This window comes from Mustela lutreola, chromosome 14 (genome assembly GCF_030435805.1).
Source record: "Mustela lutreola isolate mMusLut2 chromosome 14, mMusLut2.pri, whole genome shotgun sequence".
Classification (NCBI taxonomy): Eukaryota; Metazoa; Chordata; class Mammalia; order Carnivora; family Mustelidae; genus Mustela; species Mustela lutreola.
The window spans coordinates 54,995,495-55,021,482 of NC_081303.1; the positions used below are offsets into that span (position 1 = coordinate 54,995,495).

Genomic DNA, 25,988 nt, shown 5'->3' on the forward strand with positions numbered 1-25,988 from the left:
AGTCACCAGCAGCCTCTGAGCAACAAATGATTCTTTTAGGAGCTAAGAGCTTTAGTGATTGCCTCAGTGAAACACTTCCCTTCGATTGCTTTGGTGGTAATTTCATAGGATTGATCCAGACCTTTGTGCCAGCATATGGGCACTCTCACATTGGCTTACCAAGCACTACCAACTGGACTACAGCAATAACAACACAATAAGGGCAACTGTGCCAGACACTGATATATTTCTTGGTGAACTTGGGCAAAAGCTGAACTTTGTATTATCCCATGAATACTTGCTATAGTATGATTAAGAACCACCGTGAGACGGAAATAAGTAAAATCCTATCCTCTCTCCTATTCTATGAACAAATCTTAGAAAGCTTCAAAAGTAGGTGTGGCTAATCAGCTGAACCTAAGAGGCTCCATCATTAATGGACGGAAGTAGCAATTATCAATTGGGCTGCCAATCTATTGTGTAAGAGTTTCTCATCTGTCAAAACAGAGCGAATGATCCCAAGTTTATAAGGAAAGGGACTTAATGATTTAAAAGGAAGTCTTTTACAGTAGTCTAGATCCCAAGCAGATGGGTCATTAGAAAAGCTCTTGGGAGTCACTCCAGCAAAGCAATTGGTCGTCAGCAGGTGCCTACCCTACAAGGGCAGAGACAGGTGTCTAGTAAAGGTGTAGATTGAGGAGGGGAGCCAAGCAAGGCACCAGGAGGTCCGTAGGAGGCGACAGTGTAGCTCCTGAGAATCAGGAGCTATGCTGAATAATGTTAAGTCTTCCCTGTTTAAGTTTTATATATACATTAATCTTTCTTAATATGTAAGAGAGTTACTTGCTACTACTTCTTTGTGTCCCTGGTGTGCTGAAGTAAAGAACACAAGGGGGTTCCACCTAAATATGGGGGTGAGAGTTTTTTGGAGTGAGAATCACAGCCCTGGGAGCTGAGCTAGGTTTTCACTGCAAGAGATAAAAGGACAGGGATTAAGCGAGTGGTTCAGTTCTGGGAAAAGCACTGGGGTCTGTTGCATTCACCCTCATTGCCCCTCTGGAGATTCTGTCCTAAGATCTCCTTTACTCAGATCTCAGGGGGCTTTTTGTTCTGCTTCTATCAAGGATAACACTTCCCTTAAAATAACTCTGTTGCGTTATTGTTGTTTTATTATCACTGTTCTTCCTTCCTACAAGCACGATAGTGTGCAACAAAATAATTATTTTTGCCAGCTTCAGTAACTACATTCCTGAAGTCACTGCTGAGGCATGTGTCCAAGCTAATTTCTAGGCTCTTGTAATTTAAACTCTTCTGGCTGGATAATTGGACTAATGTCCAATAATCCAACCATTAAAACCAACACTGTTTATTCTACTGCCCAAAGTAACAGAATTTCCTCAGATTCAAACAATAACACAAAACAGCACAACGTCTGAAATCAATGTCAATCCAACTGTTTACTCACACTGTGTCTTACGTTGGAAAGATTTCTTAAACGATCATAAAACCAGACTCTGGATTAAGCACTGCATGCTAAAATACCTTTAGGGATCAGCAAGAAAACCTAAGTGTGTGAAGTACCATACCGAGAGTAACAAAGACATGTGGAAGTTGTTGCAAACTGATAAGCACATTAAAAATAAAAAATTGTTTAAATGATTGCACTGGCCAAATAAAACGTGTCCGCAGAGCAAATTCTTTAAATTTGTAGCTGTACCCTCAAATATAGCTGCATAGCATAAGTTGGCTAATACTAATCTTTAGGCCACTGGTAATAAGAAAAGAGCACTACCGTAAGATGATACACAATTGCCCAAAGCCATATGTTGCACTAGACACTATTAATCACCAAACTGCATAGGTTGATTCGTATTTCCATTGGCCTTCAGACCACTTTATCTTCTAAGGCATTAGCTCTCTCTATGCTTTTCCTTCTACTGTTCTCTCCTTCCTTTTCTTCTTTACATCTGCAACTTTGCTGATTTAAAAAAAAAAAATCCTTAACTTTGTTTTCAAGTTCTAATTTATCAGGCACTTTCTCCCGGGTACACTCCCTCTTTCTTTTCAAGCAAAGTTAAACATTCTTCCCTGAGATTCCTGTAGTTTAAGTCAATATTTATATATAATGAAGTACATTATAGAGTTTCCCATGAGGCCTAATGGGGAGGGACAGTGTCTTAACCATTTATACGTAACCAAGGCCTAGCACCACCTATAGCCTGAAGTATGCATATAAAAAATGATTGTGCGTAAAGGAATAAATGAAAGAATAAGTAGGCTTATTAGTTAATGTTACAGGAAAATTTGAGAATGCAAAACAATTAAATTCAATCCTTTCATAAGGTCCAAACCGCATCCTAAAATTTCTTTTCACTATCTCAGCCATCTTTATTTCAAAAAGAAAAAGCAGACCATTTATCAATGTTAGCCTGTTATGTTATTATACTAGAATTTTCTGTATAAATTGGCCCAGGTTCTCTTACCTGGCAAAATGGAGTTTCACTGTACATTAAAATTTAACCTATGTGACATAAAGTGACATAAAACCACTGTCACCCACTCTTCTGGAATGCATTAGTGCATTCATATCTTTCCAGATTTCCAGAGTCCTGTCCTGAATCACACCTTAAGAGAAATTAGAGCAGATCGCTTGATAATTTAATCTTTTTCTTTCCTGTTAACCTGCCTCCCACCTTCCAGCTGCGAGCTGCAGAGACCTCGAGACTTCCTCTGCCTTTCAATTGTATAGACGTGTATATATTTTTCAACATAAATATTTTATTAGTGTTAAAATGACTCAACTCAAATACTGATAACGTATGACAAAATTCAGTCCAGGAAAACCACTACTTTAAGACCTTTGTAAAAACAGACATTTCATGAAAATCTCAGTTTCAAATTTCCATTTCAAATATTTCTATTTTGTTTAATTCTTCCATTTACTTATTCATTTATCAGTATATTTGTATGTTCAGTGACAAATACTGAGCTAGACAAAACAAGGTAAAGCCCTCATGCCCCCATAGTTGAAGGGGTATATAAATAAGTAAATAGATTATCACAATTTAGTGTAAAGAGTATTGTGATCAGCGAAAATACTAAGCAAAGGTTGGGAATGTGAGAGGGAAAAATGCTAGAGGCTCAAACTGCTGAGGCATGCAGAAAAGATCAGGCTACAGAGAAAGGAAAACATATCTGTAAATATTTATCTAATCACTACCCAAATTTCATAGTTCATTAAGTGCACAATACAAAATATTCAGTTTGAAACGCATTTTGAAGTCCATTTGAAGACCAAACAACACTCAGGAAGGAAGATCATGGAGTTTAGAGTCTCTATAATGCATTACATAAAATGTGTATATAATAAAAAAAAATTACAATTTTAAAAATGGGTTATGAAGACCCATAATCAAGGAAAAAAAGCAAAAAAAAAAAAAAAAAGAATCAATAGAAGCAGTCCCTGAGGTAGCTCACATGTTAAAATTAGCATAGTCATACTTTAGAGAAGTTATGATAATGTTTAGAAAGTTAAAGTAAAAACTAAATGATAATAATCTCAATAATCTAGAAACCATGAAAAAAGGCCAAATGAAAATTCTAAAACTGAAAATTATAATACCAGAAACAAAAATTTTACCAGATGAATGTAAGAGCAGACTAGAGAATAAAAATTAGTGAACTTGAAGAAATATCAATAGAAATCTATTCCAATGAAAATTAGGAAAAGTGAGCAAAACTTTATAAAGACATAAATGACAATATTAAACAGTCTAACCACTGAGTCAGAGTCCCAAAAAGAGAGGAGAGAGGATGAAAAAAAAAGGGGGGGGGGAATACTCAAAAGAAATAATGGCTAAAATTTCCCATTTTTGGTGAAAACAACTTAAGGAGAAGTACTGATCCATGTAACAATGAGGACAAACCTCAAAAATATTATGGTAGGTGAAAAAAAAGCCAGGCATAGAAGATACATATAGATGAGTTTATTCATATGCTATTCTAGAACAGGTAAAACTAACCAATGGTGACAAAAAACAATATTTGCCTGAAGAGGATCAAGAGAATAGAAGTAAAAATAAAGGAAGTTTCTGGGGTGATGGAAATAATCTGTATCTTGATTTAAAGATGGTTAAACAGGAATGAATATTAGAATTCGTTGAATTTTACATATGCTTAAAATCTGCACATTTAACTCTAGGAAAAATTTATGTCAATAAAAAAAGGAACATAAAAAAAGAAACTTATTTTTATCAAATTCAGCTCTAAGCTAAAATTGTGAGTATTGACCATTCTGAGTGTTAAAACCAGTGACTGAGATAACAGGAGAAAGTGTTGCTTTTGCTGTAACTTATCCCTTGCTGAGAGGTTGTTACACTTTGGACCTAGTATCTTTCATTAGAATACACAACAGTCTCTATCAAACAAGTTCCTAGAATAATAAAGAATATCATTCCAAACATCTCTGAAATAACTCACAAGAATTCCTTAACAATATGAAAACAACAACAACAAAAACCCAACACTGTACTGTGGGATGGCAGCTGCTGTCTAGCAGAACATGGTAGCATCTCAAGTTGAAACGAAGTTGTCTTCCCTTGAAAGGACAGCATTCATAATGCTTTAGAATCACGGCATCTCCCTCTCTCAACTGAGCTTGCCCTGTAAGTAACCTCTGATGAATTGAGTGTCTCTTAGTAATGCTGACCAACTGGAAACTGAATAAAATGCCTTCTCAAAATAGAGAACCAAAGCCATATTCTAAAAATGACAGACAGCTGGCATAGCACATGCAAGATTCTTAATAGCTGCTTTTTCCAAATGGTCAAACTCGCATCATGCTGTAGTGGCAGCAGAATCAAACACAGTGAGGCTTAAGAAGTTCGTGGTGCTTTCAGGCAATGACTACACTTACAGGGAATTCTTCCCATCGATTGTCTGTCTCTTCATTTTCCACAATCAAAAACATGCCTTATCTGAAGTTGTGGAAGAGATTATCCATGTGCTATCAGAACCTACTAAGATTCAAATGGGATCCTGGCCACTTTCCCAAATTGATTGATAAAAACTGAGAATCAGTTGAACACCCATGGGGATCCAAGTTAGGTATTCTGGAACGTTACCTGCTCTATACAATTAGTATAGAATTATTTTGATTTCAGTGTAAGTGGTTTCTCTTAGAATTCTATATCAGCAAGTGCAAAGGCACTGAGGCATAAATGGAGGAGGGGCACATCCACATATACTGTCATAGTAGAGTCTTTGCCCCACTTCCAACATCTGAAACTGAACTTCACTTACTAGGGTTGGATCCCTATTCTGCCTCCAAATTTCAGCCTGTGATCTTAGGCTGATTACATACCAAACACAGGCATCTATGAAAGGGAGACAAGCATTCATAATCAGCAGCCCAAACATGCATTTTGGGTGGAAGATCTTCCTTATCCTTCTCATTTCTAAATGAAGATATGAAACACCCACCTAAAAAGGCATGGCAACATGAGAAATCCTTCAATTTCTGTCTATTCTCTCTCCTATTACAGCATTTTTCATTTTGTACTTTGACATATCAGTATAAACTCATGTAAGGGAATGTCAAGTGAGATTATCTATTCTGGAAAGAGGCTAATACCCAAAGCACATACTAACTACCTCACATTCTATTTAGACTCCAGCCCCAGTACATGGGCTACTCACATTCCCACAGGAATTACTGAGAAGCATCAGGTCAGAAAAACCCCAAATAAGAAACAAACACTTAATTCCCAGCAATAGAAAAGGAACCCTGGGGAGAAATAAGTCATCAGCCTTGTAGGGCATGCAGTTCCTGTTGAGAAAAGCTACTATTTCTTCTCTTCTCTAACAGGGAGGGAAGGGAGATGCATTCTCTTACCCAAGCTGAGACAGCTCCAAGAGAACCCAATCAGGGCACCTGTAAGAAATGAAAACTAGCCTCCCCTCATCAACTAGAAGCCTGCTGAACTGCAGAAACCCCTCCCCACCAAACCCTTTGGTGTTTTATATATAAATTTCTTTCTTTTACATGGCAAAATACACATTATATAGAACTTCCATTACTCGTAAGTACAGTTCTGTGGCATTAAGTGCATTCACATTGTTTTGCAACCACTACCATCCTCAATCTCCAGTCCTAGTCAAACGTACTCATTGATATCTGGATCACCCAGGTAACATCACTCACATTGTTAGACAGATCTTGGGAGAGGATCTTAAAATCCTAAGTACTGATGTCCTAACCAGCCCCGGTACCCCCACTGAAAGGAAGAAAGTAATGCTTGCCATTAAGTTCTCTCAAATTTGGCAGAGCACCTGCAGAGCACATCAAAAAAATGAATGCTGAATTCTGGTTTAGATTTTTCTGGAGGCAGTAGGTCTGCTGGAGTAGGCCATGTTGGGAGAGCCTGAAAGAACTAAACTACAGAATGTCTCTGAGGATTTGGGGAGCAAAACTTTACAAAATTGAGAGGGTATGAAAGAGGACCTTGGCAGTATGGTAGCTCCACATGAAGAAATGAAGAGATTAATGGAGTGACAGAGTCATAAAACCACTCAGACAGCCTTAAGACCAAGCAATACTATTCCCAACCTAGAGAAAGCAATGTTGGGAGTATCAGAATAAGTAAGACATGTCAGCTCCTCTAGGTAAATTCCTCAGAGACAGAAGGGCCAGGTAAAATCTGCATGGAAACCATACCAGCAAAGGCCACCAAAAGTAAATCAGATTAACTCTCCAACCTTCTTCCCTATTCCAAACATTTGAGCAACTGGTGCTTAAAAAAGATATAGAAAGGAGATATCTCAGAGCTGGATCACACCTTTCTCCAACTGACTTTAAGTGAGAGTCTGAAGCAAACTCTGAACTGATTTTGAGGTGAAAAGATTTTAAATAGGCCAGACTGATTCTTGGGCACTGAAATTGGACTATTCTAATAAAGATTATTAGAAAGCTATGGAATCATAATAAAACTTTCAAAGAATGATTATCCAATAGAAAAAGGTAACTTGACAGGGTGTGTTTTAAGAAAAAAATCCAAGAATTCATATATGTACTTCAACAAGATATAATTCCTCAATAAACCTGTTTCCTACACAATGGGGAATGTGCTAGAAAAGTGAGAGATAAACTGGAGGAAGATAACAGTAACTAAGAAATGAATGAAAATTGTGTACCAATCCAAGGCAACAGTAAGACTCTGAAGGGCTTGAAATAAGTCATAACATTAGAATTACAGTATGTAAAGCATTGCAAAGGAGGGGTGAGAAAAAAAGGGAAACCACTTAGGAAGTTCTGTTTTCATTCTAGTAAGAACTAAGGACATGAACCACAACAATGACATCGTGAATGGGGAAGGGGGAATCAAGAAGAGGTAGAAATGACAGGACTTCAAAACAAGTTAGAATTAGGAGTTTACAGAGAGTGTATGTCCAAGGAAATGTCTAGGTTTGGCTTGGTTGAGCAGAGAGATAATAGTGATTTGTCTCTCTGACAAAAGAAATTCAGAATAAAGAGAACAATTCTTTGTGTAATATATTGATGACCATAAGCTTCATGAATGTAGGAATAAGTGCATCTCAGGCACATAGTGGATACTATTTACTGGACAAATAAATTTAGTTTGGGGTAAGTTTAGAAAGAGATACTCATAAAATAACTGAATGGGTATGGCTGGCAGAGTTGGATATATTGGTCTGAGTTTAGGAAAAGAAGATAGTATGACAAAATAGATTTAGAATCATCAGCATATAAATGTGTGTTGATGAAAGAGCACCAAAGTCATGAACTTGGGGAAAACCAATATTTCAAGGGGTGGGCAAAAGAAAAGAAGCTGTCAAGTAGAAGAGATCAGAGAAAATCTAGGAAAACCATTGGAAAATGGTATCTCAAAATCCAAGAGAAGCCCAAGCTTCCAGGAAGGAATGATCAGCAGTGGTAAGTGCTACAGAAAGATCAAGTGAGGTAAAAACTGGAAAATTTCTGACTCTAGGAGCTAAAATGCCCTTGGTAACCCTAGTGAAGAGAGTTAGGAACAGAAGCCAAACTGCCATTAGTTAAGAAGTAAATGGGAGGTGGAAAAGTGAAGCCTGTCAGTGTTGACTGTTTCTAGGAAGTTTAAATTCAAAAGGAGACCTGAAGACAGAGTGATCCGAAGTGGTTAAGGAAACTATTGTTCAGAAGAGTGGGAAGAGGGTGTGGTACAGAAGGACAAGTCAAGGGAGATGTGTTACCTGGTTTTCTGGTATTGAGAGTCGCTGAGAATGCTCACAAACCGAGCAGAAGGAGCCACCAGTAGGGAAGGAATTGAAGACACCGAAGAGAAAATATAACAGTAGAAAAAAGTAAAGAGACTCAAGGTTATGAAATCAATAATAAAAGGATTGGAGTTAACCTTCAATAAGAAGAATTAAGGGGCACCTGGGTGGCTCAGTGGGTTAAACCCTCTGCCTTCAGCTCAGTTCGTGGTCCCAGGGTCCTGGAATGGAGCCCCACGTTGGGCTCTCTGCTCGGGGGAGCCTATTTCCCTTCCTCTCTCTCTACCTGCCTCTCTGCCTTCTTGTGATCTCTGTCAAATAAATAAATAAAATCTTAAAAAAAAAAAAAAAAGAAGAAGAAGAAGAAGAAGAAGAAAAAAAAAATTAAGAGGTGGGGCACCTGGGTGGCTCAGTCAGTTGTACATCTAACTCTTGATTTTGACTCAGGTCATGATCTCAGGACTGTGGGATTGAGCCCTACATTGGGCTCTGCACTGGACATGGAGGCTACTTGGGATTTTCTCTCTTCCTCTCTGCCCCTCCTCTCCCTCTTTTCTCCTGTCTCTCTCTCCTTCTTTAAAATAAAAAATAAAAAGGAGTTTAGAGTAGATATCAGAAAATGCCACCCTTTCAGTAGGAAGGACAGTATCTATATTTCAGTCAAGTAAAGAGTAAGTGAGATCTACTTTTATCCTAGGCTTTTTGGAAAACCCTCCACTGAAGAGTAACTAAACCTGGGAAAGGACACACAGTTTTGAGACATCGCTGGGAAGTGTGTCAAGGGATGTTATTTTACAAAAACAAAAACCTGCACTGCAGTCCAGAGGAAGTCCAGAGGAGGAAGTAGAAGAGGCTGAGTCACAGCCCAAGCTGCAAGGTTGCCTGATGTTGATGCCCCTTTCACCACTGTTATTGAAAACTTAAGTCTTGGGTCAGGGGTAGAATGGTAAATTTTAAGATTCACGTACTGAGCAGACCTTCAAGAGAGAATGAAGTAGTTCCAGGTCAGTGGCATCTCCTGAGCTTCCAGCATGAATAATGAGGAATTTCTCTCTGAAGCACAGCATATTCAGTCACCAACTTAAACCCACAGGACCACATATTTTCAGACCCCCCAAAATACAAAAATTCTGAACAAAGCTCAGCAAATTAAATCCATAAGTGCTTATAAAAGATATTACACAACTGAATATAAGAGACCGATAAGGAAGTTGAAGACATGAACAACACTACAAACCAACAAAATCAAACAGATACTATATAATACCACCCAATAGAATACACATTCTTCTTAACTAAACATAAATCATTCTCCAAGGTAGATCATATTAGGTCATAAGACAACCCTCAATAAATCTTTGGGGACTGAAATCATACAAGTATGTTCTCTGACCACAGTGAAAAAAGTCAGGACTCAATAAGAAAAGGGCATTTGGAAAATTCACAATTATGTAGAAATTAAACACACCTCTTTAAAAAATGAGCCAAAGAAGAAATTAGAAAAAAAAATTAGAAAATACTTTGAGACAGATGCGAATGAAAATATAATATCCTAAAACATATAGGAAGGAGCTTAAAGCAGTGTTGGAAGGATTTTATAGTTATAAAGTCTTGTATGAAATAAGATCAGAAAATAACCTAAACTTCCACCATCTAAAACTAGAGAAAGAAGAACAAACCAGAGGCACCTGGGTGGCTCAGTTGTTAAGTATCTGCCATTGGCTCAGGTCATGATCCCAGGGTCCTGGGATCAGATCCCATATCGGGATCCCTGCCCAGCAGAAAGCCTGCTTCTCCCTCTGCCACTTCTCTGCTTGTGTTCCCTCTCTCGTTCTCGCTCTCTCTCTCTCTCTGTGTCAAGTAAATAAATAAAATCTTAAAAAAAAAAAAAAAAGAACAAACTAAACCCTAAGCAAGCACAAAAATGGAGATAAAGATGATTAGAGCAGGAATAAATAAAATGGAGAATGGGAAACGATAAATGAAAGTTAATGAAACCAAAATTTGTTTATTTGAAAAGATAAAAAAAATTGACAAATACTTAGCTAGAATGACCAAGAAAAAAAAGAGAAGATTCAAATTACTGAAATCAAGAATGAAAGAGGAGACATTACTATTGATTTTACAGAAATAAAAGAATTGTAAGGAAATACTATGAGCAGTTTTAGATCAACAAATTAGATAGTAACTGAGATGAAGATATAGAAAATCTGAATGGATCAAAAAAAAGTAAAAAGATTGAATTAATAAACAAAAACTTCCCACAAAGGAAAGTCAAGGATGAGATGATTTTGCTGGTAAATTCTATCAAACATTTAAAGAAGAATTAATATCACTCCTTCATAAACTCTTCCAAAAGAGTAGAAGATAAGGGAGCACTTCCTCATTCATCCTATGAAGCCAGTATTCTGACACCAAACTCAGACAAAAATATTTTAAGAAAAATAAAAAACACTACAGACCAATATCCCCCATACATATAGATGCCAAATTCAACAAAGTACTATAAAAAATGGAACTACATATGAGAAGTTTGTATACCATATCCAAATGAGATTGATCTCAGAAAAATTATATTACATCATACTAATAGAATAAAGAACAAAAATCACATGATGATCTCAACAGATGCAGAAGCTTTAACAAAATCCAACACCCCAGCATGAAAAAATGTTCAACAAACTAGCAATAGAAGGAAACCATCTCAATCTATTGTAAAGTATCTAAATAAATCAAGCTAATATCATACTTAATAGTGAAAAACTTAAAATTTCCACCAAAGTTCAGGAACGAGAATATCCATTCACAAACTTCTTATAACATTGTACTAGAGGTTCTAGTCAGGACAGTTGGGCAAAAAAGTGAAATAAAAGACATCCAGATTGGAAAAGTAGAAATAAAATTATCTTTATCTGGATATAATATGATCTTGTATATAGAAAATCCTAGGAAATTCATCCAAAAGTTGTATTTATAGATTCTTTTTCCAAGATGAAAAAGAGGCTAGTAAAAGACTTCATCAAGATTGCAAAATGCAAAGATCAATACTTAAAAAATCAAGTATATAAAAAAACAATTTAATTTACAATATCACCACCAAGAAGAAATTACTCATTAATAAATTTAAGTGCAATATCTATACTCTGAACACTAAACAATATTATTGAAAGAAAAAAAAAGATTGAAATAAAAGCTAAGACATCCACATTTATGGATAGGAATACTTAATAGTATTAAAATGGCAATGTTCCCCAAACTGACCTACAAATTTAAAAGAATTCTTATCAGAATCCCAGAATTTAAAAGAATTCTATCAATTTCTTTGTAGAAATTGATAAACTGATCCTAAAATTCATATGAAAACTGAAAGGACCCAGATTAGCCAAAACAATCTTGAAAAGGAACGAAATAGGAAGATTCACCCTTCCTGACTTCATATTTTACTATAAAGCTGCAGTAATCTATTGTATGGCACTGAAATAAGGATGAACATATAGATCAGTGGAATAGAACTGAGTGTCCAGAAATAAACCCATGTATCTATGGCCAGTTGATTTTTGAAAAAGGTGCCAAGTCCATGGGGCGCCTGGGCGGCTCAGTGGGTTAAGCCTCTGCCTTCAGCTCAGGTCATGATCTCAGAGTCCTGGGATCAAGCCCTGCATCAGACTCTCTGCTCAGCAGGGAGCCTGCTTCCCCCTCTCTCTCTGCCTGCCTCTCTGCCTACTTGTGATCTCTGTCTGTCAAATAAATAAATAAATAATATCTTTAAAAAAAGAGAAGGTGCAGAGTCCATTAAATGAGGAAAGATAAGTCTTTCCAACAAATGAGGTTAGAATAACTAGATAGCTATATGTAAAAGAATGAAATATCTAGAACAACTACATATCTATATGCAAAGAATGAAATATATAAAAGAATGGGACTAAAAAATTAGATATCTATATGCAAAACCCCTAACTCACACCATGTACAAAAAGCAACTCAAAATAGATCAAAGGCCTAACTATAGAACACTTTTAAAATATATAGGTGTAAATCTTCATAATCTTAGATTTGGCAATGAATTTATGACAGCAAAAGCACTAGAAACAAAAGGAAAAGATTAATTGCACTTTATCAAAACTAAAGACGTTCGTGCTTCAAAGAAAGTGAAAGGACAACCCAAAGAATGAAAGAAACTATTTGCAAATCACATATCTGATAATATTTTAGTATCCAGAGTATATAAAGAACCATTCAACAAAAAATATATATACTAATTTGGAAATGAGCAAAGGATCTCATTAGATAGTTTTTCTTTTCTTTCTTTCTTTTTTTTTTTAAGTTGGTTTCATGCCCAGTCTGGAGCCCAACACAGAGCTTGAACTCACGACACTGAGATCAAGACCTGAGCTGAGATCAAGAGTCATACACTTAAACCACTAAGCCATCCAGGCACCCATCATTAGACATTTCTAATAAATAATATTTAAAATTATATAGATGGGGTGCCTAGGTGGCTCAGGCAGTTAACTGTTGCCTTTGGCCCAGGTCATGATCCCAGGGTCCTGAGATTGACTTGGGATTGAGCCCACATCAGCCTCCCTGCTTAGCAGGGAGTGTGCATCTCCCTCTCTTACTGCCCCTCCCACTGTGCACTCTCTCTTTCTACCTCTCTCTCTCTCTCTCAAAATATTTAAAAACATAAAAAGTAAATAAAATAAATTAATAAGATATAAAAGGGGCCACCCCCCCCAAACAAACAAACAAACAAACAAACCAAAAAAGGCCACATGAAAAGTTGCTCATTATTATTAGGCACCAGGGAAATACAAGTGAAAACCACAATGAAGTACCACCTCCCTCCGAGTAGGTTAGCAATAACCAAAAAGACAGACAATAACAAGTGTTGGTAACAATATGCAGAAAGAGGAGCCCTCATACATTGCCAATGAGAATGGGAAATGGGACAACAGCTTTGGAAAACAGTTTGCCAGTTCCTCAAATGATTAAAGATGGAGGTACCATATGACCCAGCAATTGCACTCCTAGGTATTCGTCCAAGAGAACCGCAAACCTATGCCCACACACGAACTTACACAAAATGTTCCTAGCTGCATTATTAATAGAGCAAAAAGTAAGGAAACAACCCAAATATTCATCAGTTGATGAGTCAATAAGCCAAACGCATACAATGGAATATTATGCGCTCATAAAAGGAATGAGGTACTAATTCATGTTACAGCATGGATGAATTTGGACAATATTATGCTGAGTAAAAAAAGCTTGACACAAAAGGCCACATATTCTGTCTTTCCATTCATATGAAATATCTAAAACATGCAAATCTATCAAGACAGAAAATAGATCCATGGTTGCCAAGAGTCGGAGCAGGAAGGGACTAGGGTGTGACTTCTAATTAGTATAAAGTTTCCTTTGACTGTGATAAAAATGTTCTGGATTTAGATACTGATAATGATTGCACAACATTGTGAATATACTAAAAATCACTGAATTATACAGTTTTTAAGGATGAATTTTATGGTATCTGAAATGCATCTCAGTTTTTTAAATTGATAGGATACCTACGAAATACAAAACCTAACCTTTGTTAATGCCCTCCAGCTAAAGACTACCAGGAACACACATCTGGTTGGACAGCCTGGGTTTATTACTCATTGCAGCAATAAATAAAACAACCAAAGGGATATTGAATGGGCATCTCAGCAGGAAGGTATTAGGAAGGACTTAGAGGACTCAGGTTTATGTTAGATGATTTTGAGGAGAGTTTAAGGAAGCTGGGCTGTGTTTTAGATTGGATGCTGTCAGTAAGCAGGAGTAATCCTTTGGACACCTAAAATTTTATCTAGCATGAGGGATGACTATACTGAGACTAAAGATGTAATTGGTATTAAAAAAGAGAGAGAAGCAAGAAAAGAAAGAGAGAGAAAAGAAAAGCTGTGGTCACTCACTTAGCCAGGATAGAAGGCTCTATGGCTTTTCTTGTGGTTTGGATGACGTTCATGTTCTTTGTTCAGACATAATTAGAGAGGGCTTGTTTGTGCCTTGACCCATCATGGTCACAGAGTGACTGTGAGAACACCAAGGTCAAGCTGTGAATGCCTGAGCCGCTCACGGAAACACAAAGACCTAGCTGAGAGCACCAAGACTCCTTCCACATTGGAAGACTAGAAGATATAAAACCCATGAAGAAAAAAATACATCGGACAAAAGTCACTACCAGCCCATGCTTTTAAACTATGAACTAAGACTTTAAAGTAACTTCCTTAATCTGTAAAAGGGTGCCTGTATCTATTTCCTTTGGCCGTTGGAACAAATTACCACAAATCTAGTGGCACGAAACAACACAAATTTATTGGAAGTTGGAAGTCTGATATGGGTCTCACTGGGGCTACACTGAAGATGTCATTGGGCCTTTCCTTCTGGATGCTCTAGGTCAGGTTTGCCTTTTCTGCCTTTTCGCTTTTAAAGTCCATCCACATTCCTTGCTCATGGCCCATTTCTCCATTTTCAAAACCAGCCACAGCGCCTGAGTTTTTCTCATGCTGCCTTCTCTCTTGTCATGCCTTCTGCCTCCCCCTTCCTCTTCCAAGGGCCCTGGGATGTTAGTGAGCCGTTCCAGATAACCCAGGATTATCTTCTCATCTCAAGGTCGTCTGATTACCAACTTTAATTTCCTCTCACCATACAACCTGATTTACCCACAGGTTCCAGGAATTAGGAGGTAGACGCCTTGGGGGAAGGAGGAAAGCAGACAAGGCCGCGTTATTCTGATTACCACAGCACCTGAAAAAACCTACAGCAAATGTCGAAAACTTTGGTTTGACGATCGGCACTGAGAAGGCCCACGATCACTGCTTCAGTTTAACATCAGAATAAATGGTTTCGATTTGTCACTGCAAAGCTTCTCGCGCTACACACATTGCCATGGCTAGTTTCTAAAATGCAAGCGATGGTCCTAATAACACCATCTACTCACAGCTGCACCCAACCTGAGAACACACCTTCTCAGGAAGCTCTAAATCAGGGCTAGCAAATGCATGGCACCGTTCCTCCCACTTGAGTCCTCAGCCTGGGGTGGGGGGCATGTTATTCACACAGCACTGTACTCTCTCCCGTGGACCGGGGACAAAGACACAGAGTCTTCCTCAATATATCATTTGCAGCAACCACAACCTATAAATAAGGGCTGACACATGAAATGAAATCTATTTGCCAATCCTAATCTAAAGGATTAAAACCTGATCTATAAAGAAATGAGAACAGTTGGCTTCCTTTGTTCTAAATCACACACAACCAAGATTTAATTTCCTAAAGATGCCACAGACCTTTAAATTAGTATTTAATAAATTTCCCTAGACTCATTTTATTCTTTGTGCAAAAAGAGCAACCCCAAATTTGCAGCATAGCTTGCTTAAGCTAGCCTCTTTTGTACATCTATTAACCCTTTTTCTTAACGTCTGAGGATTAGACACCAGGGTAAAGGTATTACAAGACTAGTTTATTAAGGTAACTAGCTAATACAAGAGGCTAACAGCTCAATTATGAATACTTGTTTTAATTCGTGAGGAAAATTAATTGAAAAATTTAGGCAAATATTTTTTTCTCAAAATAATTGGGAAGCCAAATTGGAAGACTAAATTGTTTTCTAATTGTGTTTGAAGGATTTTAAAGTAAAGATAACAATAGTGTCATTCCTAGGAACCAGTTCCCTTTAAATCTGTGTACCTTCCTTCTGAGGAACCTGAACCTCACTAATGAATTTGTGAAAACAGAGACTGTTTGATTACCCAGCTCTGTGGTATGGTTTTTAAGTAATTGCCCCCAAATAGATGTGTTTTTCCACTTAAGATTGAATTGTTACATACCAAATCTTGAACTATGTTCAAGGGGGAAGAAAGCCCGTAGAGTATCTTAAGAGGCACTTACCCCTACACTGACTGCCCCGTACCACTTACGGAGGAGAAAAAAGATTTCATTTCTAAAATTGCTCAGGCAGAGACTAGCTCTCACCACAAACCACCTTACCTCAGTGTAAGAAAACCCCGCAACAGGATTGATAAAAGATTATATTTCCCATAGCCAAGTTTAATAGGTAAAGTTTTCAAAGAATGGTAGAGGTTTTCTTCCGTTCTCCCCTCTTCCCTAAGTCTAGGAAGTTTTGGCAGGGTAGAGGAAAAATAGCATAGTAATCATGGCATTTTTCTTGAGGTGTAAATCAGTTTGTCACACCTCTGCATAAAGCCGTCTCATTGCTACCCATCACATTTAGAAGAGAAAAATCAAACTCCTTGGCAAGACCAGGCCCTGGTCCCTGACTGCCTCCCTCTCTAACCTCCTACCGTTCTCACCCCAAACTTTCCACTTTCCCTCTAGCAGGCCGAATTTCTTCATACCTCAGGACCTTTGCACTTGCAATATTCCTTCTTCCTAAAATGTTTCTTTCCCTGAGACCCTCACATGCTTTATTCTTTCATATCATTTGGGTAACTACTCACATGTCACCTGCTAACTGAGGTTCGTCCTGACTCCTCTATCTCAGAGAACACCTCTCTTTTTTCATAGCACTTATTGGTATGTACTTGCACACTCTGTCTGTTCTGCTGCAACAGAAGTTTCAGAAGAGCAGGGAGGGACCAGACACCAGAATAGTTCCTAGTACTCAGCGCATGCTTCATCAATTTGTGTTAAGTGCTTAAAATGAATGCCATCTCATCTGCACAAGTCTCTCTCTTTTAGGTCAGTTTCCTACTCCCTAGTTTGGGTTTTAACCCTCTAAAATCCCATCAACCCCTTTATTTCACTTCCTCAACCCTTCTGGTGTAGGTCATCACAAGTCATTTGGAAAATGGCCAATGCCCCTTTACTGTGGTATGTCTAAATTCCGACATCGGAAGAACTGCCTTGCTCCAAAAAGTGACTGTGAATTTAGCAGGGAAAGATAAAGCAAGATGTGATCCAATATAAAGGTGGGGTTTTAGGCATGTTCAAATGTTACTCTTATATGAAGCTTTTCTTCCTTTTACAAAAATAATACTTTCAGATGGGAACTCTAAACAATATATTAGCCAAAATAAGAAAATAAAAATTGGTCAAAATTCTCTCAGAGAGCCACTGCTAAAATTTTGGCATCATGTACTCATAGTTCTGTTTTCTATTTGTGCATGCATCAACTTTTCAAACAAAATTTAGCTCTTATTCTTCATCCATCTTTGTAAGCTGCTTTATTTTAATCTAACAATATATAATGAGTATTTATGTCATTAATTATTCTTCCACAGCTTGATTTTAATTACTTTGTCAACAAACATCTACTGAGCTTTAATGAAGTATTGTCCTTGAGGAAAGCAGGTAGGGTTCTCTGGGGTCAAGCATTTTAGTGCAGCTACCTCGGGGAGAAATGAAAACTTCAGATCAGTTGTTTTAGAAGGCAAAAGAGCAAGAAGATCGTGATTTTGGAGAACTAAAAATTAACTTTGGTTTTATTTGGAGTTCCAAGATGAAGCTTGACAAAACACAGAAGAGTCCATCCAGAATAGGCAACTAAAACTCAAAGTGCTTATTGATTAAAATAGAACTTATCTCACTAGAATCATGTTAAGGTTGAGAGCGAGATAAAAGGACATTCGAGGGAGATCAGGAAAGAGGGGTTGGAGAGAGGACACGGAAAGTGTATTCCACCTGGAAAAACAAAGTTGGTTGTCCAGAGCCCCAAACCAAAAGACAGACTCCGTGGAGGGAGCTTCGGTGGGCAGAAGCCAGAGGGTCAAGTGACAGAGAGTAAATAGCTCCCACTTAAGTCACGGAGGGGTTACAATGGGGAAGCTTGCTGTCCTCGTAGGACCAGTAAGAGAAGGTTCAGTGCCGACTGGTAGTAGATGTGGGTACAACAGGAAAATAACAACGCTTGGGGCTTGGAGAAGGGAGGGACCTGCAGACCGCAAGAGGCATAGGGTACTAAGTTCCTCAAACAGACTGCTCTCTTCTGACCTCCTCCCCTTCCTCAAATTCCTCTTACGCCTTCTGGCAGAGCCATCTCACTATTTACCATCTCAACGTGACACAGCAGATCATAACCTTAGCCTTCACTTTCCTTCTCTAGAGTAGCCACCTCGGTATAATCCTTAAGCATAACAAGCGTCTCTCTAAGAGCAACTCTAGAGCTGGTTGTTGGAAGAACGTTGTCCAGCTATAGCTGGAAAAAGAAGAGAAACTTTAGAAAATCTATAAACCTAAGACAGTGTTCTTTGCAAGAATCAACATTTCTCAATTGCCCTTGCACCCCGGTCCCTCCTGTACAAGGAATGACCCTTAAACCATGATGGCAGTGGAGAATCCAGCTCCAGAGTGGGAGAGCAGGGGAAGGCACATCTCTGTGGGTGGTGCCGTGTGCAAGGACAGTGGGAAAATGAGAGGGAAAGCACACCTGGACACGACAAAATAGATGGAATCCAGAGCTACCCACAACCGCATGCAACCCATTCTTGCTGAAATAAAACCCCTTCTGTCCCACACCATCATTTTTCCCTTATTAAATAAGATGCCAAGTGACGTTCATCAGACCGGCGGTTGGCCTATGCAAGAACAAACACAAGAATCTTGCTAAGTTTGTTTCTGGATGGCCGTTGTTTGTGGACCTTCCCCGTCAAAGCGGCTGAGTGATTGGCAACGGGTGAGCGCGAGAATGGCCAAGCGACTGTGCCAGGATCCCCTGCAGGCATTTGCCAGCATAATGGAGGCTTGTCAATTACGTTGTCAGGCAGCAACTTACATTGAATTTGAAAACAGTAAATGTCATACAAAAGCATAAGTGATTTATATACGAGAGTACAGGAGCACTTAAAATCTGCAATGTAATGAAATGAGATACCAACAGATTGCATGTTTTGTGGTTATTACCACAGAGGGGGGAAAAAAACCCTCTAGAAAAGAAATAACTATATGAGAGCAATCAGCTCCAAAGCACGAAGCACTTCCCACCTCACCCCCTCTCCCAATTCTTGGAACATTCAGTCAATCTATCAATCTGACTAACTAATAATGCCTTGGTACTTTAAGTAACAAAAGCTATAGCACACAAATAAAAAAGTTGGTCTGTTCTCCACTGCACTTTGCAAGCTGACAATACACCATCTGACAGAATGCAAAAGGTCTCGCTAAAGGCAAGGGAGGAAAAACAAAACCAAAACAGAGGAGAAAATTCAAGACAGGTTATAAGCCATAGCTAAACTGACCATACGCCGGGCAACCCATTTTGAAGCAGTCAATCTCCTGTTTGTTTTTTGAGGTTTGGTCCTTTGAAACCACAGTTCTACACAGAAGTTTTGAAATGTTTGCTTCTGTTGCTAGATTTGGTAGCAAGCACAAAACAAAGGCAGGGAGGAGAAATCAGAAATTGGTCCCACAGCTCGCTCCTCTTGGATTGCCCGATTCCCTGCGATTCCATCATGGAGGCTGCCCTGACCTGGGCCTCCGCCGCTTCCAATCTGCTGACAGGACTTCAGTCTGTCCCCCAGCTCTCCTCTCCATTGCTTTTGGCTTTGTTCTCGGGATTCCGATGTGGATTCTAACACGTTTCCACAGCTATTTGACCCCTGGATTGGCTTCTTGCACTCTGCTGCATATTCTGTCCTCCCTGTCCTGTCTGCGCCTCAGTGCGGCCTGAGCTATTTCCTGTCTTGCCCTTTTGCCTTGTAGAATTCCTATTGTCTTCCCTACTTTTGAAATCTTTACTATGCTTTTTCCTACAGTACTTTTACTGTGGCTCCTTTCACTGTATGTCTTTGTAACGTTCGCAAGCTAGCTCCCAAACTTTCAAGGCAGAAAGCTCAGCTCATCGATCAATAGTCAAAAATGTCTGAAAAAAAAAAAAAATGTCTGCGCTCCCCGTGCCTGGTCCATCTTGACACTTTTCCAGGAAGTGAGGCTACTTCCGCTCAGGCAGAAACTCATCAACCATAATTAAATATAATACAGAACAACTCTAAATGATCCCTGCCCACCAGAAAAAGGCACTATATTCTTTAAATAAGTGGAAACTTGGAGCCTTTGGACAAGAGTCAAGTGCATTTTCCAGCCACTGCATCTGAACTGTAATATTAATTATTGTTGCCAAATAAGGGAGCTCATTAGAGAATTTTCTTGAGTAAAGGGAAACATCGGGGATTCTAAGCTGGGAGGTTCAACCTTGATTTTTAATTCTTCCTTAGCCAAGGTGCAATTGCAATTTCAGAAGTTTATGAGGTGGGCTAGTCTTCATCACATCCTTTCTTGTGTGCTTTTATCCTGGGATACTCTGACAGTCCACCATGTCTGTCTTGCAGTTAAACCACCATAACTCAGTGTATCCTGTGCATTTTTTTTTCCATTTAAAAAAAGCTTTACATTTCTAGGGTCATTTCCCCTCAGGAACATGGAAATCGCTTTCAAATATAAGTGTTCTGTTCTGTTTGACATACACCATTAAACTCCTTGGCATCATCAACAAGGAAAACGAGAATATAAACTCCAGGATTACATATAATGAGCCATTATCTCTCAAGTCCTAAATTGTTCCCTTATCATAAGGGAGTTTCTGCTGAGAGGCACAGTAACTCCTTTATTTATCACTCAGTCCTGATGGGTTTATATTTAAACATGAGGAAGTATAGTGGGGAATGTAAGATTGAAATGGTTCCTGACTCCTCCTAGTTTACTTTCTTATGCAGAATGATATCACACATATAAAAAGAGATGACTACTATGCAAATAAAAATGAATAAAGGACATTCATGGATAAGCTCTTCAGTAGAGAATAACATCCTGAATTCTTTTATCAGGAAATTTACCTAAAGTGGGAAGTATATTTAAAATCAGACATAACACTTCAGATTCCAATTCTACCACTTTTGCTGGGAAAGCCTGGGCATGTTATTTAAACTTCCAGGACCTTCTTTTCTTCTCATCTGGTAAAAATAGATAATTTCTAATATCATCAAAATTAAAAAGATAAAAAACCTCAAAAAGTGCTAGTTCCTTTTCCTTCGTCCATAGATGTTATTCAACATTCTCATCAAACCACCACCCCTACTGAACACACCTCTCCAGAATACTGGCCCAGATTGGAGCCTCCCCAGGACCTTTGCATTTGGCTGTTCCCTGTGCCCAGAAGGCTCATGCCAAGATCTTTCCATGGCTAACTCCCCATTATTCACTTTCAGCCCAAATCTTGCCACCTCAGAGAGGTCTTCCATGTTGTAAACACTTTCTATCCTGTCATCTTTATGGCACTTACTGCTACATGAACTAATCTTATTATTTGTTAGTTCCACAATTTACTGATCAGTCTACACACACACACACACACACACAGAACAATCTTCAAAAAAGAGAGAACATAAATACCTAATTTGCTCCCAGATGAGCATAGTGTTTACACCTGACTCTGAAAATGATGGACGGCCAGGAGAGTGAATGAGGTTACCATCACAGAAAGAACATTCTGGCCACAGTGTGAAAAATGGATTGGCTCTGGAAAAGGCAAAATTATGGAGAGAGTAAAAAGATCAGTGGTTGCTAGGGGGTAGGGGGTGGGAAAGATGAATAGATGGAGCACAGAAAACATTTAGTATGATAAACTTTCTCTATGATGCTGAAATAGTGGCTACATTGTCATTAGCCATTTGTCAAAATCCATATAACGTACAATGCCAAGAATGAACCCTAATGTGAACTATGGACTTTGGATGCTAGGACTGTGCCCGTGTTGGTTCATCAGCTGTAAATAAATGCACCACTCTGGTGGGGATGTTGATAATGGGGGAGGGTGTGCCTTTGTGGGGGTAGGGAGTATAAGGGAAATCTCTGTACTTTCTGCTCAGTTTTTCTGTGAACCTACAACAGCTCTGCAAAAGGAAGCCCCCCCCCCCCACTTTTTTTTAATGGATTGAAGAAAGCAAAATTTTAGACAGGGAAGTGGGAATAAGACTAGAATAATGCAGGCAAGATATGACCAAGGCTTAACCTACAGCTAGAGGAGACACCTATACATGCTAGGTTTTATGTCCTCTCAGTGTATAAATGTCCCTCTCAAGCAGAACACCTTGACAGGGACATAATACCATGAATGTGATCTCTCTGGCATCTAGTATAATGGGTCTGTTACCTGCATTGATCTATCTCTTACTTTCTATTAATTAAAAAAAGATTATATTAATTTGAAGAGCCAGTTTCTTTAACAGGCTCTTAAGCAGTTTATAGTCAATGAAATCCCAAAGGTATTTCACGTAATATATTGTCAAAATACATGTTCTCCATCTACTTTCAAAAAATCTTTGTCAGTTTCAAACTGACCTGCTTGGCTATTGTGATCCTTCTGATTCCTCATTCATTCAATATAGTATCAGGCTTATATGTCTCTCCAGGATGTGTGTCACCCCCATATTGTAAAAGCAACCCTTCTATATTTTTATCCCATGGCAGGAAATGATTCTTTATCAGCAGAGAACAGAGACTTTCAAAGCCTCCCAATGCCCTTCACCTTTCATTTCAAGCTCTGTTCCATGTACTAAAGTCCAGTACAAGGAAGAGGCTGCCAGGAATTTCTGTATTTCTTTATTTGTGAAAAAGTTGCCCATTCATTATGGGGCTAAGAAGTCTCCTGGGACAAATACAGAGAACTTCATCCATTTTTATATGAATATATTAATTTAATCCTGTCGTTTTCTTTGTCAAATCACATTTCTCCATCTGGTCCACAGGCTATCAGGAAAGAACTCATGGATTCTGGGGGCTGTGTTAAAGCCAAGTGTCGTGCCAACTCGGCATGCCTGCTTCATGCCAGGTCCCATTCTAGAGGGATACAGCACTGATTAAAAGTGACAAAAATTTTGGAGGGGAGGCAAGATGGCAGAGGAGTAGCGGACTGAAATGAAATCGGTTGCAGGAGTTCAGCTAGATAGTGATCAAACCATTCCAAACACCTACAAACTCAACACGAGATTGAAGAGAAAAAGAGCAGCAATTCTAGGAACAGAAAATTGGCCACTTTCTGAAAGGCAGGGTGTGCGGAGAAGTGAATCCAAAGCCATGGGAAGATAGACCACAGGGGAAAGGGCCGGCTCCCGGCAAGCAGTGGAGCAGTGGAGCACAGAATCCGAACTTTCAGAAGTCTGCTGCACTGAAGGATATTGCTCCAGAGGCTAAGCAGCAGTGGAGTCCTCGCAGGGACAGTGTGGTGTCTGGACCTGTGGGGTCACTGAAAGATCAGGGGTGTCTGAGTGTGAGAGAGCTCCCAGAGATCAGTGGGGAAGCTGACTACAGAGACAGAGCCAAGGAGTGAGCTCTCAGCTCGGGGTTACCTTAAATAATGATACAAAGCACTGTTGGGCCACTGCTCTTCGAGCGGGGACCCCACAAGTGGCAGATCCAGGAAGACTCACCTTCCTCCTCTGGAGGCAGGGATATGCTGGGTTTGGAGATCCCAAATGGGGCTGTGCATCAGAGACAGAAATGCTCAATCACAGGCCAGGTGAGCCCAGGGCATGGCCAGAGACAAGGGAGACAGGAGTGATTAATCCCTTTTCTCTGAGGGCACCCTGAGGAATGGGGTCCCGAGCTCTTGGCTCCTCCGGGCTGGAGATTAGGAAGCCGCCATTTTCATTCCTGTCCTCCAGAGCTCTACAAAAAGTGATCAGGGGGAAAAAACTCCCGAGAGTGAACTCGAACAGATTTCTTAGCCTGGCAAGGGTGATGCAATTCCACCTTGGGAAAAGACATTTAAGAATTACTACAACAACCCCTTCCCATATAAGATCAGCAAGAACATCCAGCCAAGACCAAGCTCACTGATCAAGGAAAACAATGGAACTCCAGAGAAAGGAGAAAGCCATGCATGTAATTCATGGCTTTCTCCCCATGATCCTTTAGTCTTGCAAAGTTAAATTAAATTTTTTTAATTTTATATTTTTCTTATTCTAATTTTTAAAACTTTTCCTCTTTCCTCTTTTAATGTTTTTTTTTTAAACTACTTTACCTTAACAATACCTTTCTAAAAAAAATCTATTTAAATCTTCATTATTATAGTCATATTTTATCCTTCTTTGTATTAAACCTTATATTTTGTATACATATAGGGTATTTTTTTTAAATTTTGGATACAATTTCTTCTAATAGATCAAAATATACCCTAAATCTAGCACAGGGCTTTGTTCTAGTCTCCAGCCTGAGCACATTCTCTCCCTACCTCCTTTTTTTCTTCTTTCTTTTCCCAACCAACTTATCTTATTCTTTTTTTTTAGAATTTTTAAAAATTTTTCATCTTTACAGTCATAGTTCAACCCTTCATCATATTTTATATATATTATATATATATATAATATATATATTCTGTCTTTAAAAATTTGGGAGGTAGTTTCTTCTTTGAGACCAAAATACAACCCAAAATCAAGTGAGTGGCTCTTTTCTATTCACTAGTCTAATATATATATTTTTATACCTCCCTTCTACTTCTCCCCACCCCCCATTTTGGGGTCTCTTCTGATTTGATTAGCATACATTTTTCTGGGGTCTTTGCCACCTTTTTAGTATTTTATTCTCTCATTCATATATTCTTATCTGGATAAAATGACAAGGCACAAAAACTCACCACAAAACAAAACAAAACAAAACACTAACAAAAAAACAAGAGGCAGTACCAATGGCTAGGGACCTAATCAATATAGATATTGGTAATATTTTGAATCTAGAGTTCACAATGACGATTCTCAAGGTGCTAACTTGGCTTGAAAAAGGCACGGAATATGTTAGAGAAATGCTGTCTGGAGAAATAAAATCCCTTTCTGGAGAAATAAAGGAACTGAAATCTAACCAAGCTGAAATCAGAAAAGGTATTAATGAGGTACAATAAAAAATGGAGGCTTTTACTGCTAGGATAAATGAGGCAGAAGAGAGAATTACTGATATAGAAGACGAAATGATGGAGAATAAAGAAGCTAAGAGAAAGAGTGACACAAAACTACTGGACCCCGAGAGAAGAATTCAAGAGATAAGTGATACCATAAGATGAAACAATATTAGAATAATTGGATTCCAGAAGAAGAAGTGGGGTGCAGAAGGTATAGTGGAGCAAATTATACTAGAGAATTTCCCTAATATGACAAAGGGAGCAAGCATCAAAATCCAGGAGGCCCAGAAAACCACCCTCAAAATCAATAAAAATAGGTCCATACCCCATCATCTAATAGTAAAACTTACCAGTCTTAGTGGCAAAGAGAAAATCCTGAAAGCAGCTCGGGACAAGAGGTCTGTAATATACAATGGTAGAAATATTAGATTGGCAGCAACTTATCTACAGAGACCTAGCAGGCCAGAAAGGACTGGCATGATATATTCAGAGCACTAAATGAGAAAAATGTGCAGCCAAGAATACTATATCCAGCTAGGCTATCATTGAAAATAGAAGGAGAGATAAAAAGCTTCCAGGACAAACAAAAATTAGAATTTGCAAACACCAAACCAGCTCTACAGGAAATATTGAAAGGGGTCCTCTAAGCAAAGAGAGAACCTAAAAGTAGTAAACCAGAAAGGAACAGAGACAATATACAGTAATAGTCACCGTACAGTCAATACAATGGCATAAAATTCATATCTTTCAATAGTTACCTTGAATGTAAATGGGCTAAATGCCCCAATCAAAAGACACAGGATATCAGAATGGATTAAAAAAAAAAAAATATATATATATATATATATATATATAT

General features: G+C 38.6%; 1 long non-coding RNA gene across 1 annotated transcript in view; it reads right to left on the reverse strand.

The window, feature by feature from the left end:
- LOC131814975 (uncharacterized) overlaps positions 1–25,988 on the reverse strand; it is a 79,900-nt gene that overhangs the window by 913 nt on the left and 52,999 nt on the right. The gene's annotated exons all lie outside the window — the stretch shown is intronic.